Genomic DNA, 22,251 nt, shown 5'->3' with positions numbered 1-22,251 from the left:
ACATCGAAAGGGGGGGGGGGGGGGGATTGGCATAGGGAGGCAAAGGTTCAGCAGTGATGGCCCAATTCTTCATGAAGAGGTGATAGCTGATGCTGCAGAGGATCCTGATTGCAGACATATGGCAGTGCTGGCCAAGGTGTTCCAGTTCAAAATGTACAGTAGCACTCATTTCTGTGGTGGGTCCCGACTCCTTTTTATTTTAACCACTTCGCATCCAGACCTTGTTTCCTCCTTATGGACCAGAGCAGTTTTGACATTTTAGTTGTGTCCCTATTTAATAAACAGTGACTTTATCCCTACTTGTAGCAAGGAGTTTTGAATCAGGATGATACCATTTATTGGCTAACTTAGAGATGGATAAACAGTGAGCTTTCGGCTTATTATCCCTACTTATGACACCTAAATGACATATATTTTGTTTTTCATGACAAATTGGGCTTTCACTGTATGGCATTTTTTCCTATGAACAATTTTGTTTTATATGCATTTTAATAGGAAAAAGGGAAACATTTAAAACAAAAACAAATTATTTCTCAATTTTACCAATTCCAGTTTAAAAATAAAAAGCGATACTGTAGATAAAAAACACTAAATTTGTTTGGCTATTTCTGTTGTTTATCACAAAACTTAGAATATGATTCTGTCACAATTTATGGTGAGGAAATTTGATTCTGAAATAATGCTACAGGCCTGGTGCACACTAAAACCCGCTAGCAGATCCGCAAAATGCTAGCAGATTTTGAAACGCTTTTTCTTTTTCTGTAGCGTTTCAGCTAGCATTTTGCGGTTTTGGGAAGCGTTTTTGGTGTAGTAGATTTCATATATTGTTATAGTAAAGTTGTTACTGAACAGCTTCTGTAACAAAAACGCCTGCAAAACCGCCGTTTTTCAGAGCGGTTTGCGTTTTTCCTATACTTTACATTGGAGGCAGAAACGCCTCCGCAATCCAAAATCTGCAGCAGACCGGGAGTATTCATTTCTGCAAAACGCCTCCTGCTCTGGTGTGCACCAGCCCATTGAAATACATTACCCGAGCGTTTCCACATCCGCAAGCGGATCGAAAAACGCTGCCGAACTGCTCTGGTGTGCACTAGGCCACAGTGTGTATTTTTCTGTTTGAACTTAGAAAATAAAAGCAATTTTAATGGTAAAAATCAATCTTATTGGCTCAGGGAACATATATTCCCTTTCACCTATTAGTGCTACAGCAGATAGTGCCGGAGGTGTGCACAGGAGCAAGCCCAATTGTGCACAGCTGTGCTTTAGCTACAAGACTTATATCTACGTCCTTGTGACTTGGATAAAGTCACAGAGGACGTAGATATACCGTAGTGGTGGATAGAGTGGTTAATTTACTTTACACTGTTGTGTATACATTTGTTTCATGAGTCTTTTGCTCTGTTTTACATACACATTATTCTTATCACGTTTTAACGAGACAGAGAAGAAGAGTGAACAGTAAACCATGGATGTGTGGCTGAATTTGTTGCATGGTAACAGGAAATGCATTCAGTTTAACATTTAGATTCTCACACAGGATTCCAGGAATTTTTTTTTGTTTCTTTGGCAAACATAATCTTGGATTCTAAAAGTTGTAAAATATATTTGTATTTGCAACAATGAATTAAAAATATTCCTGTTGTTCAGATGTCTTTGGTGTAATTTTATTGATTGGTCTAACCAAGAGTGAGAAGAAGGGGCGGGTTTTGGGGGGAGGAGGCAAACAAGGTTAATTCTGGTATTAATAGATTTAAGCTGACCTGAACTCAGAAATTCCCCTCTGCTATAAAAGATAGGCAACTGCATAATAACCTATAGACAAAGACAAATAACATTTATATTGCGCTTTTCTCCTTGCGGACTCAAAGCGCCAGAGCTACAGCCACTAGGACGCGCTCTATAGACAGCAGCAGTGTTAGGGAGACTGGCCCAAGGTCTCCTACTCAACAGGCAGAGCCGAGATTTGAACCCTGGTCTCCTGTGTCAGAGGCAGAGCCCTTAACCATTACACCATCATGCCACCACAACTAAAAGAGCTTTTCTGAGCGCTTTGTGATTTTAATAGCTCTCGCTAATGTAATCCTGTGTGTGTGTCCACACATAAGCGCTGTGATTTTGTAAAAATCCCCCATAGCATTGCATTAGCAAGAGCTTTTATAATCTCTAGTGCTTGTACAACCGACTAGACAAACAGTTGTTATACCCCTGCAATGTTGCGATTAAACCTTAAAGGGATACTGTAGGGGGGTCGGGGGAAAATGAGCTGAACTTACCAGGGGCTTCTAATGGTCCCACGCAGACATCCTGTGTTGGCGCAGCCACGCCCCAATGCTCCGGCCCCCCCTCCAGTTCACTTCTGGAATTTCTGACTTTAAAGTCAGAAAACCACTGCGCCTGCAACGCCCGTGTCCTCTGATGTCACCAGGAGTGTACTGCGCAGACACAGACCATACTGGGCCTGCGCTGCGTGCGCTCTTGATGACATCAGCGGGATCGAGGACCACGGCAACGCAGGGCGCTGTGGTTTTCTGACTTTAAGTCAGAAATTCCAGAAGTGAACCGGGAGGCGGGGCCGGAGCATCGGTGAGCGGCTGCGCGGGCACAGGATGTCTGCGGGGGACCATTAGAAGCCCCCGGGTAAGTTCAGCTCATTTTCCCCCGACCCCCCCTACAGTATCCCTTTAAGGGGCCCATACACTGGTCAATTTCAGCGATCAATCAACTCTATGGAATTGATCGAATATTGATTCTATCAAATCTATCAATTGATTTTTGATCTATCTGACAGGATGGAAAATCTAGGTCGGTCTGCTGCTGGCAGTAGATCGATGGCCCATAGAGTTGCATTGGATCTGATGGTCCAATAATGCATTTACCCTATATACTCGAATACAAGTCGACCTTGTGTATAAGTCAATTCCAATATTCAACCCTCTTAAGCTGAAATTTCTTATTGACTCAAGTATAAGTCTACTCAGCACTTGGGGCTCAGGAGGGGTTAATGACCGCACTGCATACAGTATTGCAGCCATTAACGCCTCCTGTCCCTTAAGTGCAGCCAATACCTCCTCTCCAGAACCCAAGTGCTGCAATATTTATTATTTTTATGCAGCCCAGTATTTCACCCCCTGTCCCTTTCCTTGTTAATTTGCTGTGGCCAAGGACTTTCAGACCTGTGTTTTCCTTGGCATTTCCTTTCCTCAAAGTGTCACTTACCATTGGGTACATTGCTGCAAATGGGAATGTCACTATTAGTACACACATAACTTCGGTGTGCTCAGCGTTGCCTGTGACTCGTGTATAAGTCGATCCCTATACTTTTATGAAGTGAATCAGACCTAAATTTCTAGACTTATACTCGAGTATATACAGTAGATCGATTTCCAATAGATTTCATTCTGAAATCTATTGGAAATCTGTTCCTAGTGTGTGGCACACATTCCGAAAGATTTCCTGTCAGATTTGACTTGACAGGCATCTGACAGAAATCTATCTGATGGTCGAATGTACTTAAATCTATAAGTGTAATGGCCAAATTTAGTCATTTTCAATACTGGACCCTAAACCTTTTAGGCCTGTTTTATGTTGTTCATCCCCATCCCAAACTGTCCTCCCCCCCCCCCCCCCCCCCCCCCTTCATACCCACCTTCCCCCTTTCATTTCCTGTTTACCTTGTTTTTCCCTTCCTCTCCCATGGGTTGGATGCCGGATTATACAGAATATCAAATTCATTTTTGGTTTTCTGTATAATGGAAAGCTCATTCTATCGAAGTATATGGTGTTGGCATTTCTCTTACAGTATGTACTGTAAAAAAAAATCAATAAACCTTTATTGTTTAAATAACATCTCTAGTGCTTAAATAGATCTTGTAGTGTAAATCAGCTCTTAAAGATAAACATTTCTTTGTTACAGCCAATACAGATCCTGCAATAAATCTGCAGTGTTTTTACTTCTTGCTATCATGGAAGCGAGCACATTGGTAACACATTGGTGTGCTTTCAAAGCAGCTTATCTGCCTTGTCTGCTGTGGCAGTCAGGTGACACAGGGGAGAGATCAAATTACAACTTGTGATTAGACACAGATGAGAGGGAATTAGATTGGCTAAACTCTCTAAATACATACAGGATGCATTTTACCTATGTTTTCCTTCTGTCCTGTGCAAGAGTTCAGGTCCACTTTAATGGACCCTCTGTACTGGGGTGTTAACTATACTAGTATGGGTTACCTATATTTGGGGGGATAATCTGGCTACCTATACTGGGGGGGGGGTCTAAACTGTAGTGATTCTATATACTTGGATGGCTAATCTGGTTACATACTGTATGCTGAAGGGGATAATCCGGATACCTATACGCAGGGCTTTCTTGCTACCTATGCCTGGCTGCTGCTTCAGGCTACCTACACTGGGGGGGGGAGGGGTCACATCTGGCCACCCATACTGGAGTTACCTCTAGCTACCTATACTGTACTTACCTATATTGAGGGTACCTGTGGCACAAAGGTACCTTATCATTTTTTTTAGGATTTCTATATACGCCCTTGGCTGTTGGGTTTTGCATGATCCAGGAATGGCAGTCTTGGCTGCTGTAAGCATACGAGGGATGAGAGATCTCTGGATCATGGGAATTTTGATAGGTATAATATATAGCAGAAGGTATTTTGGTGTGTTCTAGAGATGGTATGCAATTACATCTTTATTATAGAGCAGACTTTTGGCTCCGTAACTGTTGATTGTGTCAAATGCCCATCAGATATGTGTCATGGTCCCCGGGGCTTTACAGCAATGCCAACAAATGTATGTGATTGCGGGATTTTTTCTGTGTAAAAAAAAAAAGCTATGGTCGTTACTAGGGATGATCACAGATATGCAAATTCTTCCAAGTTGATGGAAATGTATGCAAATATATGCAGCTTTAAAATGGGCCAATCAGTTTAAAACCTGGGTTTAAATTGATTGGGTCTATTTTCTTACAGCATATATTTGCATAAAAGTGTGCATAATTTTGGAGGAATTTGCATCTCATTATCATCCCTAGTTGTTACCATCTGGACCTTGTTTGCTGTTTAAAGCACCTGAGGGCTAATTCTACGAAGCAGGTGGTTTGTTGTCGGAACTGGTTGCCCGGCATAGCAGTGATGTTATGCTGTGCGGAGCATGTAAGGGTAATTCGAGGCTCTGGCAGTTGTGCCTGACCCCAAATTATATCTCCCTCCGATCTGCGACAACTGGAGAGGGAATAGGATTTAAAGGGATACTGTAGGGGGGGTCGGGGGGAAATTAGTTGAAGTTACCCAGGGCTTCTAATGGCCCACCGCAGACATCCTGTACCCACGGAGCCACTCACCGATGCTACGGCCCCGCATCCGGTTCACTTTCTGGAATTTCAGAATTTAAAGTCTGAAAAACCACTGCGCCTGCGCAGCTGCATCCTCGCTCCCGCTAATGTCACCAGGAGAGTATTGCACAAGCCAGTATGGTCTTTGGTCTGTGCAGTACGCTCCTGGTGCCATCAGCGGGAGCGAGGACACGGCAATGCAGGCGCAGTGGTTTTCTGACTTTAAAGTCAGAAATTCCAGAAGTGAACTGGAGGCGGGCCGGAGCATCGGTGAGTGGCTGCGCGGGCACAGGATGTCTGTGGGGGGCCATTAGAAAGCCCCGGGTAACTTCAACTCATTTTCCCCCGACACACCCCCCCCCCCCCCCCCCCCCCCCCCCACAGTATCCCTTTAACTGTCAGGATCTGTGTCAGCAAACAGAGAGAATCTGATTATTGGTGATCTGCAGTATCACCAACAATACAGATTTCACCTGATTATTGATGATCTGCAGAATCACCAATAATACAAGTGAAACTAACCTCCGGACACCTAACACAGTAAATAACAATAACGACAGCAATAATTCACAAGATCGTGGAAATATCCACCACACACGGCAATTCCTCAGAGGTGTGGTTACCTCTGAATGGGAACCCCGTGTGTGAGATCCTCAAACCCGGCAAAGAGAGGAATCTCAGCCCCTGGCAGTAATCGTCTGCTGGGGCAGGCGTCTCGGAGAGGCAAGCCTCAGAAATAACCCTACAGTGGGAGACGTTCCACTGAAGGGAGAAAGGTCAGACAAGTGGAGGTTCGGCAACAGAGAAGGCGGCAGCAGTACAGAAACGGAAAGCTTATTCAGAGTCGGTAAACAGGTAGGGGTCGGCAACTTGAATCAGATAGGCAGAAGTACAAAGAGCGATTAGAGTAAAGAGTAGTCAGGGATAGCCAGAGTCAAAACACAGGTAAATATACAATACAATCCTAATCTAAGGTGTGACGTCCTTGGTATCAACACCTAGGAAGCTGAGCTAAGATCTGAGCGCTAACACTGATGTATTCACGACAGCAGACAACTTGCTACTGACAAGCAAGTCCTATATGTAGCAAAAGAGCTGTCCAGCACCGCCCCCAGAGCCCCAGCCAATCACCAGTGCAGCCGGAGTCAGCTGACTGGCCTGGTCAGCTGACTCCCCGTCTAGAGGCATAAAGATCCTGCCTCCTTGCGCGCACGTCATGCAGAGAGTGAGGGCCGGCGAAGGGTACCCTACAGGAAGCAACTGTGCGGCGGGAGTCCGCACTGCCCCCGCTCGGCGGCACACCAGCGGTGAGAGCCTGGGAAGTGGAGCCCGCTGCCACATGCATACTGGCAGCGGGTCCGCAATCCCTTACAGTACCCCCCCCCCCCCCCCCCTCTGAGGAGTGGACTCCAGACACTTCCTACCTGGTTTCTCAGGATGTAACTGATGAAACCTCTTCCTCAATCCCTCGGCATGCATGCGACCCCTCTGGTACCCAAGATCTGTCCTCCACACCATACTCCCCTTCCAGTGGACCAGATACTGCACAGAATTCTGTACCAAACGAGAATCCAAAATCTTTTCCACCTCATATTCTGTCTGGCCCTCCACTACCACTGGGGGGGGGGGAGGAATCCACATACACTGCCGGCTTCAACAAAGAGACGTGGAATGATCTCCCACTTCTCATGCTGGCTGGGAGGTCAATCACATAACGTCATTGATCTTTTTGGCCACCGGATAAGGCCCTATAAACCTGGGACCCAACTTGGTGGACGGTTGTCTTGAGTGCCAAATGTCTGGGTCGACACCCACACACCATGTCCCCCCGGGGTAAAGTGCCCACTCAACAGATCGCCTCTTGTCTGCCTGTTTCTTCTGATTTTGGAAGGCTACCCCTAAACTCTTTTTCACCTGTGCCCAAAGCTCCTTTAAAACCTTCTGCCACTCTTCCAAGGGCTGGGAAGGGAGAGGAACACAACCGGTAAGGGGGAAAATTTAGCAGACCTTCCTGATACAACCTGAAAAAGGGGACAATCCCGTAGAGGAGCTTTTCAGGTTGTTGTGCGCAAATTCCCACGAAGGGCAAAAACTTAACCCATTCAGTTTGCGCATCCGCCACATAACATCTGAGAAATTGTTCTAGTGCCTGATTAACCCTTTCGGTCTGTCCGTTGGTCTGTGGGTGGTACCCAGATGAAAAGGACAAATTCATACCCAAACTACGGCAAAAAGCCCTCCAAAATTTAGACACAAATTGGACTCCTCTATCGGAAACCACATCATCCGGAATCCCATGCAAGCGGAAAATGTGTTGTATAAAGAGATCTGCCAACTCTTGAGCCGAAGGAAATCCTTTCAGGGGGACAAAATGGGCCATTTTGCTGAACCTGTCTACGATCAACCCATATGACTGTCATTACCCTCGGACCGAGGAAGCTTCGCCAACAAAGTCCATGGACAGATGGGTTCCATGGTTCACTCGGCACTGGCAGGGGGTTGCAGGGTACCCCACAGAGGCCTGGCGAGAAGGTTTGCTCCTGGCACCACACAACACATTCCCTGACAAACTCTGACAAACTCTCTGCAATCAGAGGCCAATGAAGGCCACCAAACACACCTCGTGAGCAAGTCCAGAGTGCGAGTGAACCCAGGGTGACCTGCGTTTTTATGGGCATGGAACAACTGCATGATCTGTAATCGGAAGGGAAGTGGTACAAACAAAACCCCCTCTGGTTTCCCTTCCGGAGTATCTAACTGGTAGGCAGCTAATGTGACTGCCCAATCCTCCCAGGTCTCAGTGGCAGCAAGCACCACTTTGCGAGGTAGAATGCTCTCGGGAATTGCAGACTGCGCTGTCTCACGCTCGAAACATCTGGAGAGAGCATCCGCTTTGACGTTCTTACTACCTGGGGTGTATGTGATGACAAATCTGAAACACAAGAAAAATAAAGACCAGCGGGCCTGACGAGGACTAAGCCTCTTGGCCCCTTCAATGTACTCCAAGTTCTTATGGTCTGTGAAGACCGTGATCGTGTGTTCTGCCCCCTCTAGCCAATGGCGCCACTCCTCAAAGGCCAACTTAATGGCCAACAGTTCCCGATTACCGATGTCGTAGTTTCTCTCCGGCGGCGAAAATCTATGGGAAAAGAAGGCACATGGGTGCAGTTTACCCTGAAGTCCTGAACGCTGAGACAGCAGCACAGCTCCAACCCCGATCTCTGATGCATCTACGTCCAAGATGAAAAGAAGGGTAACATCTACGTGTCTCAGAATGGGTGCAGAACAAAATAACTTTTATAGGGTATCGAAGGCTGCCTGGGCCTCCGATGTCCAATGATATGGATCAGCCCCCTTCTTGGTAAGACTGGTAAGGGGGGCAACTACTGAGGAAAACCCCTTGATGAACTTCCGGTAGTAGTTGGCAAAACCAAGAAATCTCTGTAGTGCCTTCAAGCCTACCGGTTGGGGCCACCCCAAGACTGCGGAGACCTTTTCTGGGTCCATAGAGAGACCTGAAGTGGAAATAATGTAACCCAGAAAAGGAATCTGAGTCACTTCAAAGAGACACTTCTCTAGTTTTGCATACAGCGAATTCTGTCTCAATTTCTTTAATATGAATTTGACATGTTTACGATGTTCAACAAGATTTGGGGAAAAAATCAATATATCATCTAGATACACGAGTACAAACTTTCCCAGCACTTCCCTGAAGACCTCGTTGATCAACTCCTGGAAGACGGCCGGGGCGTTACACAGCCCGAAGGGCATAACTAAATACTCGTAATGCCCGTCGGGTGTGTTGAAGGCCGTCTTCCACTCGTCACCGTCCCTGATGCGTACCAGGTTGTATGCCCCACGTAAGTCCAATTTTGAAAAAATACTGGCACTAGTTATCTAAGCGAAAAGATTGTCTATCAAGGGCAGAGGATAGCGATTCTTTATGGTGATCTTGTTTAGACCACGATAATCAATACAAGGTCTAAGACCACCGTCTTTTTTTTGCACAAAAAAAAACCCTGCCCCGGCCGGTGACCGACAAGGACGGATGAAACCCTTTGCCAGATTTTCTGTAATGTATTCCCGCATTGCCAGCTTCTCAGGCCCGGACAAATTATAGAGATGACCTCTAGGGGGCATACAACCAGATCTCAAGTCAATGGGGCAGTCGAAACTCCGATGAGGTGGGAGTTTATCAGCGAACCTAGGACAGAACACGTCAGCAAATTCAGTGTATTGTGTTGGCACCCCTTTAACCTCCACCTTGGTGGTACAAATGGCTATTTTCGCCAAACAATGACTATGACAATACGGTGACCAACTGAGTAACTGGCCTGACGCCCAGTCAATCTGCGGGGAGTGGAGCTGCAACCAGGGCATACCAAGGATAATGGTGGAGGTTGTCATGCGTAGCACAAGAAACTGTAAGTTCTCTTTGTGTAAAACCCCTATCGTGCATGACAACAGCGGGGTCTGTGAGAGGGGTTGTCTGTATTGCAATGGAGAGTCATCTACTGCAGTGACTACTAGTTGACGGTTTAATGAATGTAACAGAACTCCTAATCTTTTTACAAACTCGTAGTCAATAAAATTGGCAGCCGAGCCAGAGTCCACGAAGGCCTCAGTGCACGTGGCCCGGCCTTCCCAAGAAATAGAACAAGGTAAGAGTAAACGATTATTGTTCAGAGGTAACGTCTGCTCGCCTAGGGTGCTACATCCAACTACTCCTAGGCGGCAGAGTTTCCCGACTTCTTGGGGCAATTTTTTGCAAAGTGACCCTCTTCTGCACAATACAGACAAAGCTTCTCAGACCTCCGGCGATCCCTCTCCGCTTGTGTCAAGCGGGAATGTCCGATCTGCATCGGTTCATCTGTGGGTTGGGTAAGTGACGAGGAAGCATAGGAGAGTGACCTTAGTGCACTTTTCCCTCTAGACTGACGCTGAGAGCGTAACCGGCGGTCCACTCGGACGGCCAACGAAATAGCGTCATCAATAGATTTAGGCTCAGGATGACCCAACATTAGCTCGGAGACCGCGTCTAATAGACCTGAAAGGAAGCGGTCCAACAACGCATATGACCCCCACCTAGCCGACACAGCCCATTTTTGAAATTCTGCCGCATAGACTTCAACAGAATCCCGACCCTGTTTAAGATTTTTAAGCTTCCTCTCGGCAGTGATGGAAGCGTCCAGATCATCATATATTATAGTCATTGCTTTAAAAAATTCCTGGACTGAGGTTTATGCCGTATCTTCCGGCGGTAGACCGTATGCCCAGGTTTGTGAGTCCCCGGTTAATAAGGTCTTTATAAACGTCACCCTTTGAGGCTCAGAACCTGATAAATTTGGCCTTAATTCAAAAGAGGACAATACTCGATTGCGGAAATTCTGGAAGTCAGACCTATGCCCTGAAAACTTCTCAGGTACTCAGGACATACGAAGATCTGTGACCGAAGGGGATTGCATTGTGGTAACAGTCGTTTGAAGGACCTGCACAGACCCAGTCAGTTGATTGATCTGGGTTTGTTGCGTATTAACCACCTCGATGAGGTTATTTACCAAGGTGGTCAAAGCCTCAACCTGGCTGCGTAATGCATCCATAATGTGGTCCGCTGTTCTGTCAGGATCGGTGTCAGCAAACAGAGAGAATCTGATTATTGGTGATCTGCAGTATCACCAACAATACAGATGTCACCTGATTATTGGTGTTTATCACCTGATGAAGGAAGTAATGTTCCGTAACATGTAGTGTACTTGTTCGTGAATACAACAAGTTTGTTGCAGCCAGTGGTGTGCCGTCTCTTTTGTTGTTTGAAGCCTCAGAGATAACCCTACAGTGGGAGACGTTCCACTGAAGGGAGAAAGGTCAGACAAGCGGAGGTTTGGCAACAGAGAAGGCGACAGCAGTACAGAAACGGAAGGCTGATTCAGAGTCGGTAAACAAGCAGGTTCGGCAACTTGAATCAGATAGGCAGAAGTACAATAGCGATTAGAGTAACTAGTAGTCAGGGATAGCCAGAGTCAAAACACAGGTAAATATACAATACAATCCTAATCTAAGGTGTGACGTCCTTGGTATCAACACCTAGGAAACTGAGCTACGGTCTGAGCGCTAACACGGATGGACTCACCAGATCGGGGACACTTTGGCGCAGTTGGTGAGCTTAAGCGCGTTAAAGCGTAACCAAGAGCCCCTGTCACTGTTTTTCCTGTTGTGTGCTGCAGCCCCTCTGTATGCTAACACGGATGTATTCACGACAGCAGACAACTTGCTACTGACAAGCAAGTCCTATATGTAGCAAAAGAGCTGTCCAGCTCCGCCCAGAGCCCCAGCCAATCACCAGAGCAGAGGGAGTCAGCTGACTGGCCTGGTCAGCTGACTCCCCGTCTAGAGGCATAAAGATCCTGCCTCTGCGCGCACGTCATGCGGAGAGTGAGGGCCGGCGCAGGGGACCCCACAGGAAGCAACTGCGAGGCGGAGTCCGCACTGCCCCGCTCGGCGGCACACCAGCGGTGAGAGCCTGGGAAGCGGAGCCCGCTGCCACATGCATACTGGCAGCGGGTCCGCAATCCCTTACATTAACTCTGCTGGGGGGTTTGCGGCAGCAGGGAGAGCCATCATTCAGCTCTCCCTGCGCCAAACTCACCGGCGGCACATATGTATGTACGCTAATTCTATCCCATGTCACCATTCTTCAGAGGAGACCTCCTTGCCCAATTCCCATTACAATCTGCAGCCGCCATGATAAGAGGCCCACTATGCCTTCATGAGACATGTGCTTCATCTGCCACCACCATGTGAGCACCGGGGCACGAGACCCCTGTTCTCTTAACACAGGCCATCATTACATAGAGCAGTGCTTTTCAACCCTGTCCTCAGGTACCACCACCAGTACATGTTTTGCAGAAAACCACAAACATTCACAGGTCAGGTAATTAGTGTCTCAGCAGAGCTGATTAACTACCTCTGTGGATTTCCACAAAACATGCACTGTTGGTGGTACTTGAGGACAGGGTTGAAAAGCCCTGACATAGAGCCCCTTTACTCTGCCTGTACACCTATCTGACGACTGCCAAAATAAATAAAATGTAGCTGTTTCACTTCAAGCAACCCACACCCTTCCTCTCCACTAAGATCAGTCTCCAGATTCCCTTTCCCACTCACTGACCTACTCCTGATACTTCTTTCATGTCCAATGGGCTCATATTTGCTAGTCTCTGGTAATGGAAATGATGTGTATACTATTGGCTAACCAATTCTAAAATAAAATTTAATAATGGCTGCAATACTTCAATGCTACATGAGGTGGCGACATTGCACATACAAAATGGAACAAAACCCAGGAAGAGAGGAAGCACAGACAGAAGTGATAGAAAACTCAGGAGGGGGTGAAACAATGGTTAAGTTCTGGGGTAGAGACTTGGTGGGGAAAAGTGCCACTTAGAGGAGCCTATGTTGTACTTGGAACTTGTAGCAGAGGAGAGGAGGTAATATTACTGAATCTGTTCATTTAGGTGCATTGTGCTCCTGATAATTTGGGCGTCACCATAGGCTGGTATAGAAATTGTGGCTGTGGCGGCACCAAGGAGGTAGTTTAGGTGGCAAAATGCAGTAACATTATGGCCGAACTTCAGCTACTATAATTAGTCACGTCATTTAATGGTGGTAGTTACTGGAATTAAATCCGGAGTTTGGCTGATTTGGACTTTAGAGCCATCTTGCAGTTTGGGGCGTGATTTACCAACGGCGTATTCAGGATATCGGAAGTGGTTATTGGTAGTGTTGGGCGAACAGTGTTCGCCACTGTTCGGGTTCTGCAGAACATCACCCTGTTCGGGTGATGTTCGAGTTCGGCCGAACACCTGATGGTGCTCGGCCAAACCGTTCGGCCGCATGGCCGAACTCAGAGCGCATGGCCGAACGTTCCCCGAACGTTCGGCTAGCGCTGTGATTGGCCGAACGGGTCACGTGGTTCGGACCCGAACGCGTTCTGATTGGCCGAACGGTCACGTGGTTCGGGTAAATAAATCCCCAAACCACGTCATATCTCCGCCATTTCTCTGTGGGTTTAGCTTTGGGTAGGCAGGGCAGGGTAGTTCGCTCTCCAGCCACGCTAGCCAGGGTCCCCCCCCAGTCATTGTGTGTCGCTGCTGGGAACAGTAGTACACCGCTCGCTCAGCCACACTATATATAGCATTGTTTACTGCCACTGTGCCTCGCTCAGCCACACTATTTATAGCATTGTTTACTGCCACTCTGTGTACACCGCTCAGCCAGACTATATAGCATTGTGTGTACTGCCACTGTGTACCTCGCTCAGCCACGCTATATATAGCATTGTGTTTACTGCCACTCTGTGTACACCGCTCAGCCAGACTATATAGCATTGTGTGTACTGCCACTCTGTGTACACCGCTCAGCCAGACTATATAGCATTGTGTGTACTGCCACTCTGTGTACACGGCTCAGCCAGACTATATAGCATTGTGTGTACTGCCACTCTGTGTACACGGCTCAGCCAGACTATATAGCATTGTGTGTACTGCCACTCTGTGTACACTGCTCAGCCAGACTATATAGCATTGTGTGTACTGCCACTCTGTGTACACCGCTCAGCCAGACTATATAGCATAGACTATATAGCATTGTGTGTACTGCCACTCTGTGTACACCGCTCAGCCAGACTATATAGCATTGTGTTTACTGCCACTCTGTGTACACCGCTCAGCCACACTATATAGCATTGTTTACTGCCACTCTGTGTACACCGCTCAGCCAGACTATATAGCATTGTGTGTACTGCCACTCTGTGTACACGGCTCAGCCAGACTATGTAGCATTGTGTGTACTGCCACTCTGTGTACACTGCTCAGCCAGACTATATAGCATTGTGTGTACTGCCACTCTGTGTACACCGCTCAGCCAGACTATATAGCATTGTGTGTACTGCCACTCTGTGTACACCACTCAGCCAGACTATATAGCATTGTGTTTACTGCCACTCTGTGTACACCGCTCAGCCACACTATATAGCATTGTTTACTGCCACTCTGTGTACACCGCTCAGCCACACTATATAGCATTGTTTACTGCCACTCTGTGTACACCGCTCAGCCACACTATATAGCATTGTGTGTACTGCCACTCTGTGTACACGGCTCAGCCAGATTATATAGCATTGTGTGTACTGCCACTCTGTGTACACTGCTCAGCCAGACTATATAGCATTGTTTACTGCCACTCTGTGTACATGGCTCAGCCACACTATATAGCATTGTTTACTGCCACTCTGTGTACACCGCTCAGCCAGACTATATAGCATTGTGTGTACTGCCACTCTGTGTACACCGCTCAGCCAGACTATATAGCATTGTTTACTGCCACTCTGTGTACACCGCTCAGCCACACTATATAGCATTGTTTACTGCCACTCTGTGTACACCGCTCAGCCACACTATATAGCATTGTGTGTACTGCCACTCTGTGTACACCGCTCAGCCAGACTATATAGCATTGTGTGTACTGCCACTCTGTGTACACTGCTCAGCCAGACTATATAGCATTGTTTACTGCCACTCTGTGTACATGGCTGAGCCACACTATATAGCATTGATTACTGCCACTCTGTGTACACCGCTCAGCCAGACTATATAGCATTGTGTGTACTGCCACTCTGTGTACACCGCTCAGCCAGACTATATAGCATTGTTTACTGCCACTCTGTGTACACGGCTCAGCCACACTATATAGCATTGTTTACTGCCACTCTGTGTACACGGCTCAGCCAAACTATATAGCATTGCGTACTCTGCCAGTCAGTGTGTATATTGCTGGGATCAGTAATACTCCACTCACCGCCAACCACTATATGAGCTCACCATGAGTTCCTCAGAGACCTCCGCTGTGAGCAGCACTCCCAACAACAGCAACAGCCAACGCCCCACGCAAGCTATAACATCCACCCCAGCACTCAGTGGTCAGCAGCAGCCCTCCCCGGAGGAGAACGTTGTGTCCATTGGTCCGTCGCTAGAGCGATTAATGAGGGCTGCCATCGAGGAGATGATGGGGCCTGATGTGGAGGAGGAGGTCTGGCTCAGGCCAGCATCCCAAGTTAATGTTGAGGACGATGAGGGGTCTGTGTCTGGGGATGTTGGGGTGGCAGAGGTGGTGGGTGGGTCAGACTCAGGAGAAGAGTTGTATGATGAGGATGATGATCGGGACCATCTGTATGTGCCTCAGAGTCCGACCCCGGAAAACATGTTGTATCGTGTGTTTAGGTACTAAAATCTGCGTTCCCAGTAGTGTTGGGCGAACAATGTTCGCCACTGTTCGGGTTCTGCAGAACATCACCCCGTTCGGGGTGACTATATAGCAGACTATATAGCATTGTGTTTACTGCCACTCTGTGTCTGCTGGGAACAGTAGTACACCGCTCACCCGCCACTGTATAGCATTGTGCTCTGTGTCGCTGCTGGCAATAGTGGTACACCGCTCACCCACCACTGTATAGCATTTCTGTACTGCCACTGTACTGCTGCCAGTCAGCGTGTACTTTAAGGATAAGTGAAATGAGGAAGAAATCCGGTGAAAGAGGAAGGGGCAAGGGAAGAGGTGTTTCCCCTGACGGTTCACGTACAGGCCACAGGGGAGCACCCAAGAAAAGCCACTCAATACCGCCCATGTTGTCCAGGACAACCACCCTCACAGATCCAAAAGAACAGGACCAGATAATTACTTGGATGACCTCTCAAGCGCCCAGCAGTGGGTTAAGCAGCACCAGCACATCATGCACTAGGTCCGAGTCTTCAGCCAGTTACAAGGAGCCAGTGGGCACAAAGCTGACACAACCGGCAGCGACACCACGCACACAACTGCCAGATAACCAGACGACGTTGGAGTGAGCTGCGCAGAGGTTGTTCTGGGGAGCTCTACTCCACGGCGGCGGCCCCCCACAATGACATATGACGAGTTTGAGGAGATGGAAGAGGAGGGTATGGACAATGTGGACATAGACCCAGATTTTGTTTGTGAACGAGAACATCGCCGTCGTAGCAGCAGCACAGATGAGTCTGTTGAAGAACCCACTACTGCACGAGTTCGCCTTGTGCCACAAGGTAGGCGGCGCGCAATTTCAGGCACCACAAGCGTGGAAGTTCAAGTGAGAGGCAAAAGAGGCGCAAACAGAAATCGCCAGCAAGGCAGGTGCTCCAAAGTCTGGGCTTTCTTTGAAGACTGCACTGAGGATGTTACCATGGCGATTTGCAAGGTGTGCAAGACCCGCCTGAGCAGGGGGAAAAGTATTAACAACCTCTCCAAGACCAGCATGAGCCGCCACATGCTATCCAAACATCCCACTCTGTGGGCAAACGCGGCAGGACAGGGTACCACCAGCAACACTGCCTCCCTTGGGTTCACCAGACTCACCACCAGACCCGCCTCAGCAGCAGCAGTAGCCCAGCCATTGCGTGGTTCACAACATTCACAAACATCAGACGACGCTGACACTGTCACTTTCCGGAGTTGTGCTCTTGAGGTCTCCCAGTGTTCATCAAACACAACAACCAACAGCCCTTCGGTGTGCAGCCCTACGGTTCAGTTGTCTGTCTCGGAGATGTTTGAGCGCAAGAGGAAATTGCCAGCAAATGACCCCCGGGCCGTGGCAGTAACAGCCAGCATAGCCAAGCTTCTGGCCTGCGAAATGCTGCCATATCGAGTGGTGGAGACAAACAGCTTCAAGGGCATGATGTCAGTGGCCATCCCACGTTACGTGGTTCCCAGCCGCTACCACTTTGCGCGCTCTGCAGTGCCTGAGTTGCATGAGCACGTGGTCAGCAAAATAACCCGAAGCTTAAAGAATGCCGTTGCCTGCAAGGTTCACCTCACCACTGACACTTGGACGAGTGCGTTCGGCCAGGGTCGATACATCTCCCTTACCGCGCACTGGGTGAACCTTGTGGAGCCTGGCAGCGATTCCTCACCTGCTACGGCGCGGGTGTTGCCCACGCCGCAAACAGCTGCACCGCCGTCCCTGCCACTGGATAACAACAGCAGCACCTACCTCTCTGACTCCTTCTCCTCCAACGCATCTCAAAGCTGTACCTCATCTGGAAACGCTAACCCAGCACCAGCAGCAGTAGGATCGTGGAAGCAGTGCAGCACAGCTGTTGGCATGCGTCAGCAAGCGATGCTGAAGCTGATCTGCCTTGGGGATAAGCAGCACACAGGGGAGGAAATTTGGAGGGGAATAAAGGAACAGACGGATTTGTGGCTGGCACCGCTGGACCTGAAACCGGGCATGAAGCTAGACACCTGGCACGAACTGGCAATGTACGCAATAGAGGTGCTGGCTTGCCCGGCAGCCAGCGTTATGTCGGAACGCTGTTTCAGTGCTGCCGGAGGCATCGTCACAGATTGGCGTATCCGCCTCTCCACAGAAAATGCAGACCGTCTGACTCAAATTAAAATGAATCAATCCTGGATTGGAAACGACTACGCAACACTCCACGACCCCAACCAAGTAACATGACCAATGAACATCTGGGATGGTTTAGCGTTTCTGGTCCCTGTTTATTGAACCTCTCATCTGTATTACATTTATGACTGCATGGCGGCAAAAAGCATTGCTGCTATATCCGCACGCTTTTTGTCCTCATGCAAGGCCTGTGTTGTTGTGTCTCAAAAAGCATGGCCTTCTCCTCCTGCGCCTGCTCCTGTTCCATCACGTGTGCTGCTGCTGCTGGGTTAGCGTTGCCGGTCCCTGTTTATGGAACCTCTTATCTTTATTACATTTATGACTGCATGGCGGTACAAAGCATGCTATCCGCACGCTTCTTGTCCTCATGCAAGGCCTGGGTTGTTGTGTCTCAAAAAGCGTGGCCTTCTCCTCCTGCGCCTCCTCCTGTTCCATCACGTGTGCTGCTGCTGCTGCTGCTGCTGGGTTAGCGTTGCCGGTCCCTGTTTATGGAACCTCTTATCTTTATTACATTTATGACTGCATGGCGGTACAAAGCATGCTATCCGCACGCTTCTTGTCCTCATGCAAGGCCTGGGTTGTTGTGTCTCAAAAAGCGTGGCCTTCTCCTCCTGCGCCTCCTCCTGTTCCATCACGTCTGCTGCTGCTGCTGCTGGGTTAGCGTTGCCGGTGACGGTCCCTGTTTATGGAACCTCTTATCTTTATTACATTTATGACTGCATGGCGGTAAAAAGCATGCTATCCGCACGCTTCTTGTCCTCATGCAAGGCCTGGGTTGTTGTGTCTCACAAAGCGTGGCCTTCTCCTCCTGCGCCTCCTCCTGCTCCATCACGTCTGCTGCTGCTGGGTTAGCGTTGCCGCGTGGTCCCTGTTTATTAAACCACTTATCTTTATTACATTTATGACTGCATGGTGGTAAAAAGCATGCTATCCGCTCGCTTCTTGTCCTCATGCAAGGCCTGGGTTGTTGTGTCTCAAAGCGTGGCCTTCTCCTCCTGCGACCTCCTCCTGTTCCATCACGTCTGCTGCTGCTGGGTTAGCGTTGCCGGCGCGTGGTCCCTGTTTATTGAACCTCTTATCTTTATTACATTTATGACTGCATGGCGGTACAAAGCATGTTATCCGCACGCTTCTTGTCCTCATGCAAGGCCTGGGTTGTTGTGTCTCACAAAGCGTGGCCTTCTCCTCCTGCGCCTCCTCCTCCTGTTCCATCACGTGTGCTGCTGCTGGGTTAGCGTTACCGGTCCCTTTTCCTGGAACCTCTTCTCTGTATTACATTTATGACTGCATGGTGACAAAAAGCATGTTACCTGTGCAAAGAAACATGACATTTTCCACATTTAAAGAGAACCCGAGGTGGGTTTGAAGAATATTATCTGCATACAGAGGCTGGATCTGCCCATACAGCCCAGCCTCTGTTGCTATCCCAAACCCCCCTAAGATCCCCCTGCACTCTGCAATCCCCCATAAATCACAGCCACGCTGCTGACAAACAGCTTGTCAGAGCTGGCTGTGTTTATCTCTATAGTGTCAGTCTGCTGCTCTCCCCGCCTCCTGCAGAACTCCAGTCCCCGCCTGCATCCCTTCCCTCCCTGCTGATTGGAGGGAAGGGACGGGGGCAGGGACCGGAGCTATGCAGGAGGCGGGGGAGCAGCTAAGACTGACACTACAAATGTAAACACAGCCTCACAGCACGGCTGTGATTTATGAGGGATTGCAGAGTGCAGGGGGACCTTAGTGGGGTTTAGGATGGCAACAGAGGCTGGGCTGTATAGGCAGATCCAGCCTCTGTATGCAGATAACATTTTTTAAACACACCTCGGGTTCTCTTTAAAAGACAGTTTTTCCTTTGAAACTTTACAATCAATTTTCTCAAAAACTATAAGCTCTTTTTCAAATATTTTTTTTCCTCTTGTACCCACTCCCAAGGTGCACATACCCTGCTAATTTGGGGTATGTAGCATGTAAGAAAGCTTTACAAAGCACGAAAGTTCGGGTCCCCATTGACTTCCATTATGTTCAGAGTTCGGCGCGAACACCCGAACATCGCAGCGATGTTCGGCGAACGTTCGCGAACCCGAACATCTAGGTGTTCGCCCAACACTAGTTATTGGCAATAGCAAGGGGCGTAGGTTAGTATTAGGTGTCAGGAGTAGGGGTAGTTTGAGATGTGGGCAATAGGTTAGTATTAGGTGTCGGTAGTGAGGGTAGTGTGAGATGTGGGCAGCAGGTTAGTGTTAGGTGTCGGCAGAGCCGCCATCAGGGGGGGACAGCAAGGACTCCAGTGAGGGGCCTGGGGCCCCCAGGTGCTGTCAGGAGGCCCGGCCCCCCTCCCCAACATGCATGGCCATATTTCTGCACAGGGTACCTGTGAGTGGCAGGAGAGCTGAGGCAGCAGGGCAGGTGTCCCACCCGCAGCAGATCAGCTGTCTGCTCTGGCTGCCGCTGTCCTCCACAATCTCTCCTGCATACACGCAGGGGCTAAGCCAGCAGCGAGGGAGATTCAAGCCTCAGCCTGGGAAGAAGATGGCTGAAGACAGGTAGCTATGTTGTGGTGGAGTCGCTGGCTGTGAGGAGGGGAGAGATGTGTGAGCAGACACAGGCATTTGGCTCACTACTTGCAGCAAGCTGCCTTATCCTGACAGTCCGTGGAGTGAGTGACCAGCTGGCTGCTATGCTATCAGTCTCTTATCTCTATGCAGCCTTGTCACTCCTTTTTATCTTGTATCAGGGAGCTCTCCCCCTCTTCCTGCAGTCATTTCCTTTCATTCCCTCAGCCAGCTATTTACATAAATGGGTTCATTTCTTGCAGGCTGCTTTTATTTCAGGTTTGGTCTTCTGGGCTTAGTAGTTCACCTTATTGTTTACAGGACTGTTCCTATGCTTGAGCACCAGCACTTCCTCTCACACTTGATTTAATCTAGCTGATCCTTCTTAATTGCTTTGCTCTGCACTAAGCACTTTATGGGTTACTAACAGGCTCTAGGTCTCTTGTGACACTGCTGCCAATTAGTGCACATGCGTGCGCTGTTATAAACTGTTATAAATCACCTTTTCCTCCGGCACCAGCAAACTCATCAGCGAGAGTTGCACACACACGACTCATCACAGCAAGCAGGAGATAGACTTTCTCAGGTTTCTTCAAAGTTTGATGGAGTTTATTAAGTACACAGCTATACAGATAGATATAGTTCATCATATCCTAGCCAAGCAAATCCTCATGTTGCGTTACAGCAGCGTGATTATCTTCCTGCTGAAGATAATCAGGTCCTCTTATATCTATTCTAAGTTACATCTTCTAGACTACCTATGTACAGCATATATTATATCAGATTACATAAAGAAGGAAATTATTAGGTGTTCTAGTCAGCAGATAGAAGAGCATGAAAGTAGGAATCAGAGTGAGCTCCGTCAGCCCCTCTGGCCTTTTAATACCAACTAGGAAAGAGTTAAATGTGACCTCATCTTAGCCATCTCCCAGACTCGGCTATTGGCTTCGACCCCTCGTGGTGTCATAATACACACCTACTCGATTAATATTTAATGACCACTTTTCACTTGCTTACAAGAATGTGGTATTTTGTAAATATGGCCTATGTTGATTGTTCTCGTAGTCCATTTGTCTGGGGCAGTGTAGGCCTGTGGCCTTCCTTCAGGAACATGTTCTCAGTATCTGCTTGTTATTCATCTGCTTCAAGCAGACACTGAGATGCTTCTGCCTGCATCACAAGAAACTCTATTTATTTTAAAGGTATACTCTGCAGACAAACCTTTTACCTAAACTCAGTCCAAATAACCGAGGCCTACTTAAATTATAACAATCCCCCCTAAAATGGCTTGATCCGCAGATCCCAGCTTCTGAACCCAACAGTACCTGGTTTCTTTTCTTTATGTTTTACTTTTCGATGTTCGTGCTCACACAACTTCTCTGCTCTAGGCGGTTATCCCTGGGAGAGAGGGCAAGACCTCTTGGTCTTCCTGTAACCAGGCTCTCTGGGAAGGCCCTACTTCTAAGTCCCTCCATACCACATTCTCAGTATTTGCGTCACTTGCGTATCACTCACAAACTTGCATGATCACAGAAAAGTGAAACTCGTTTGTCTGTTACACGACGGAGCAGTGCCAGGTGCCTTCTAAAAGAGCGCCTTTATACAATCAGCTCCATACCAGGTACTACTACACCTATACCCATAACCCTGTATTTCCCTTAATTTGGAAATATTGGTTCATGAGATTGTTTATGAGGCGCCAATCTCTTGACCATGTTAATTTGTTTGCGTAATTTTACACACAAACTCACCTGTATAATGATTCCCAAGATTGCCATCCCCATCACTACGACCAGTGGATGTAGGAAGAAATTCTGAATTGCAGAGGCCCAGTCTGAATGTTCCTGGAATATTGCCAGAAACCGTTTCCACCAGGTTAGACTGGAACTCAC

The sequence above is a fragment of the Hyperolius riggenbachi genome, chromosome 10 (genome assembly GCF_040937935.1).
Source record: "Hyperolius riggenbachi isolate aHypRig1 chromosome 10, aHypRig1.pri, whole genome shotgun sequence".
Lineage (NCBI taxonomy): Eukaryota > Metazoa > Chordata > Amphibia > Anura > Hyperoliidae > Hyperolius > Hyperolius riggenbachi.
The sequence above is the reverse complement of the archived record's forward strand: the minus strand, read 5'-3'. Positions refer to the sequence as shown.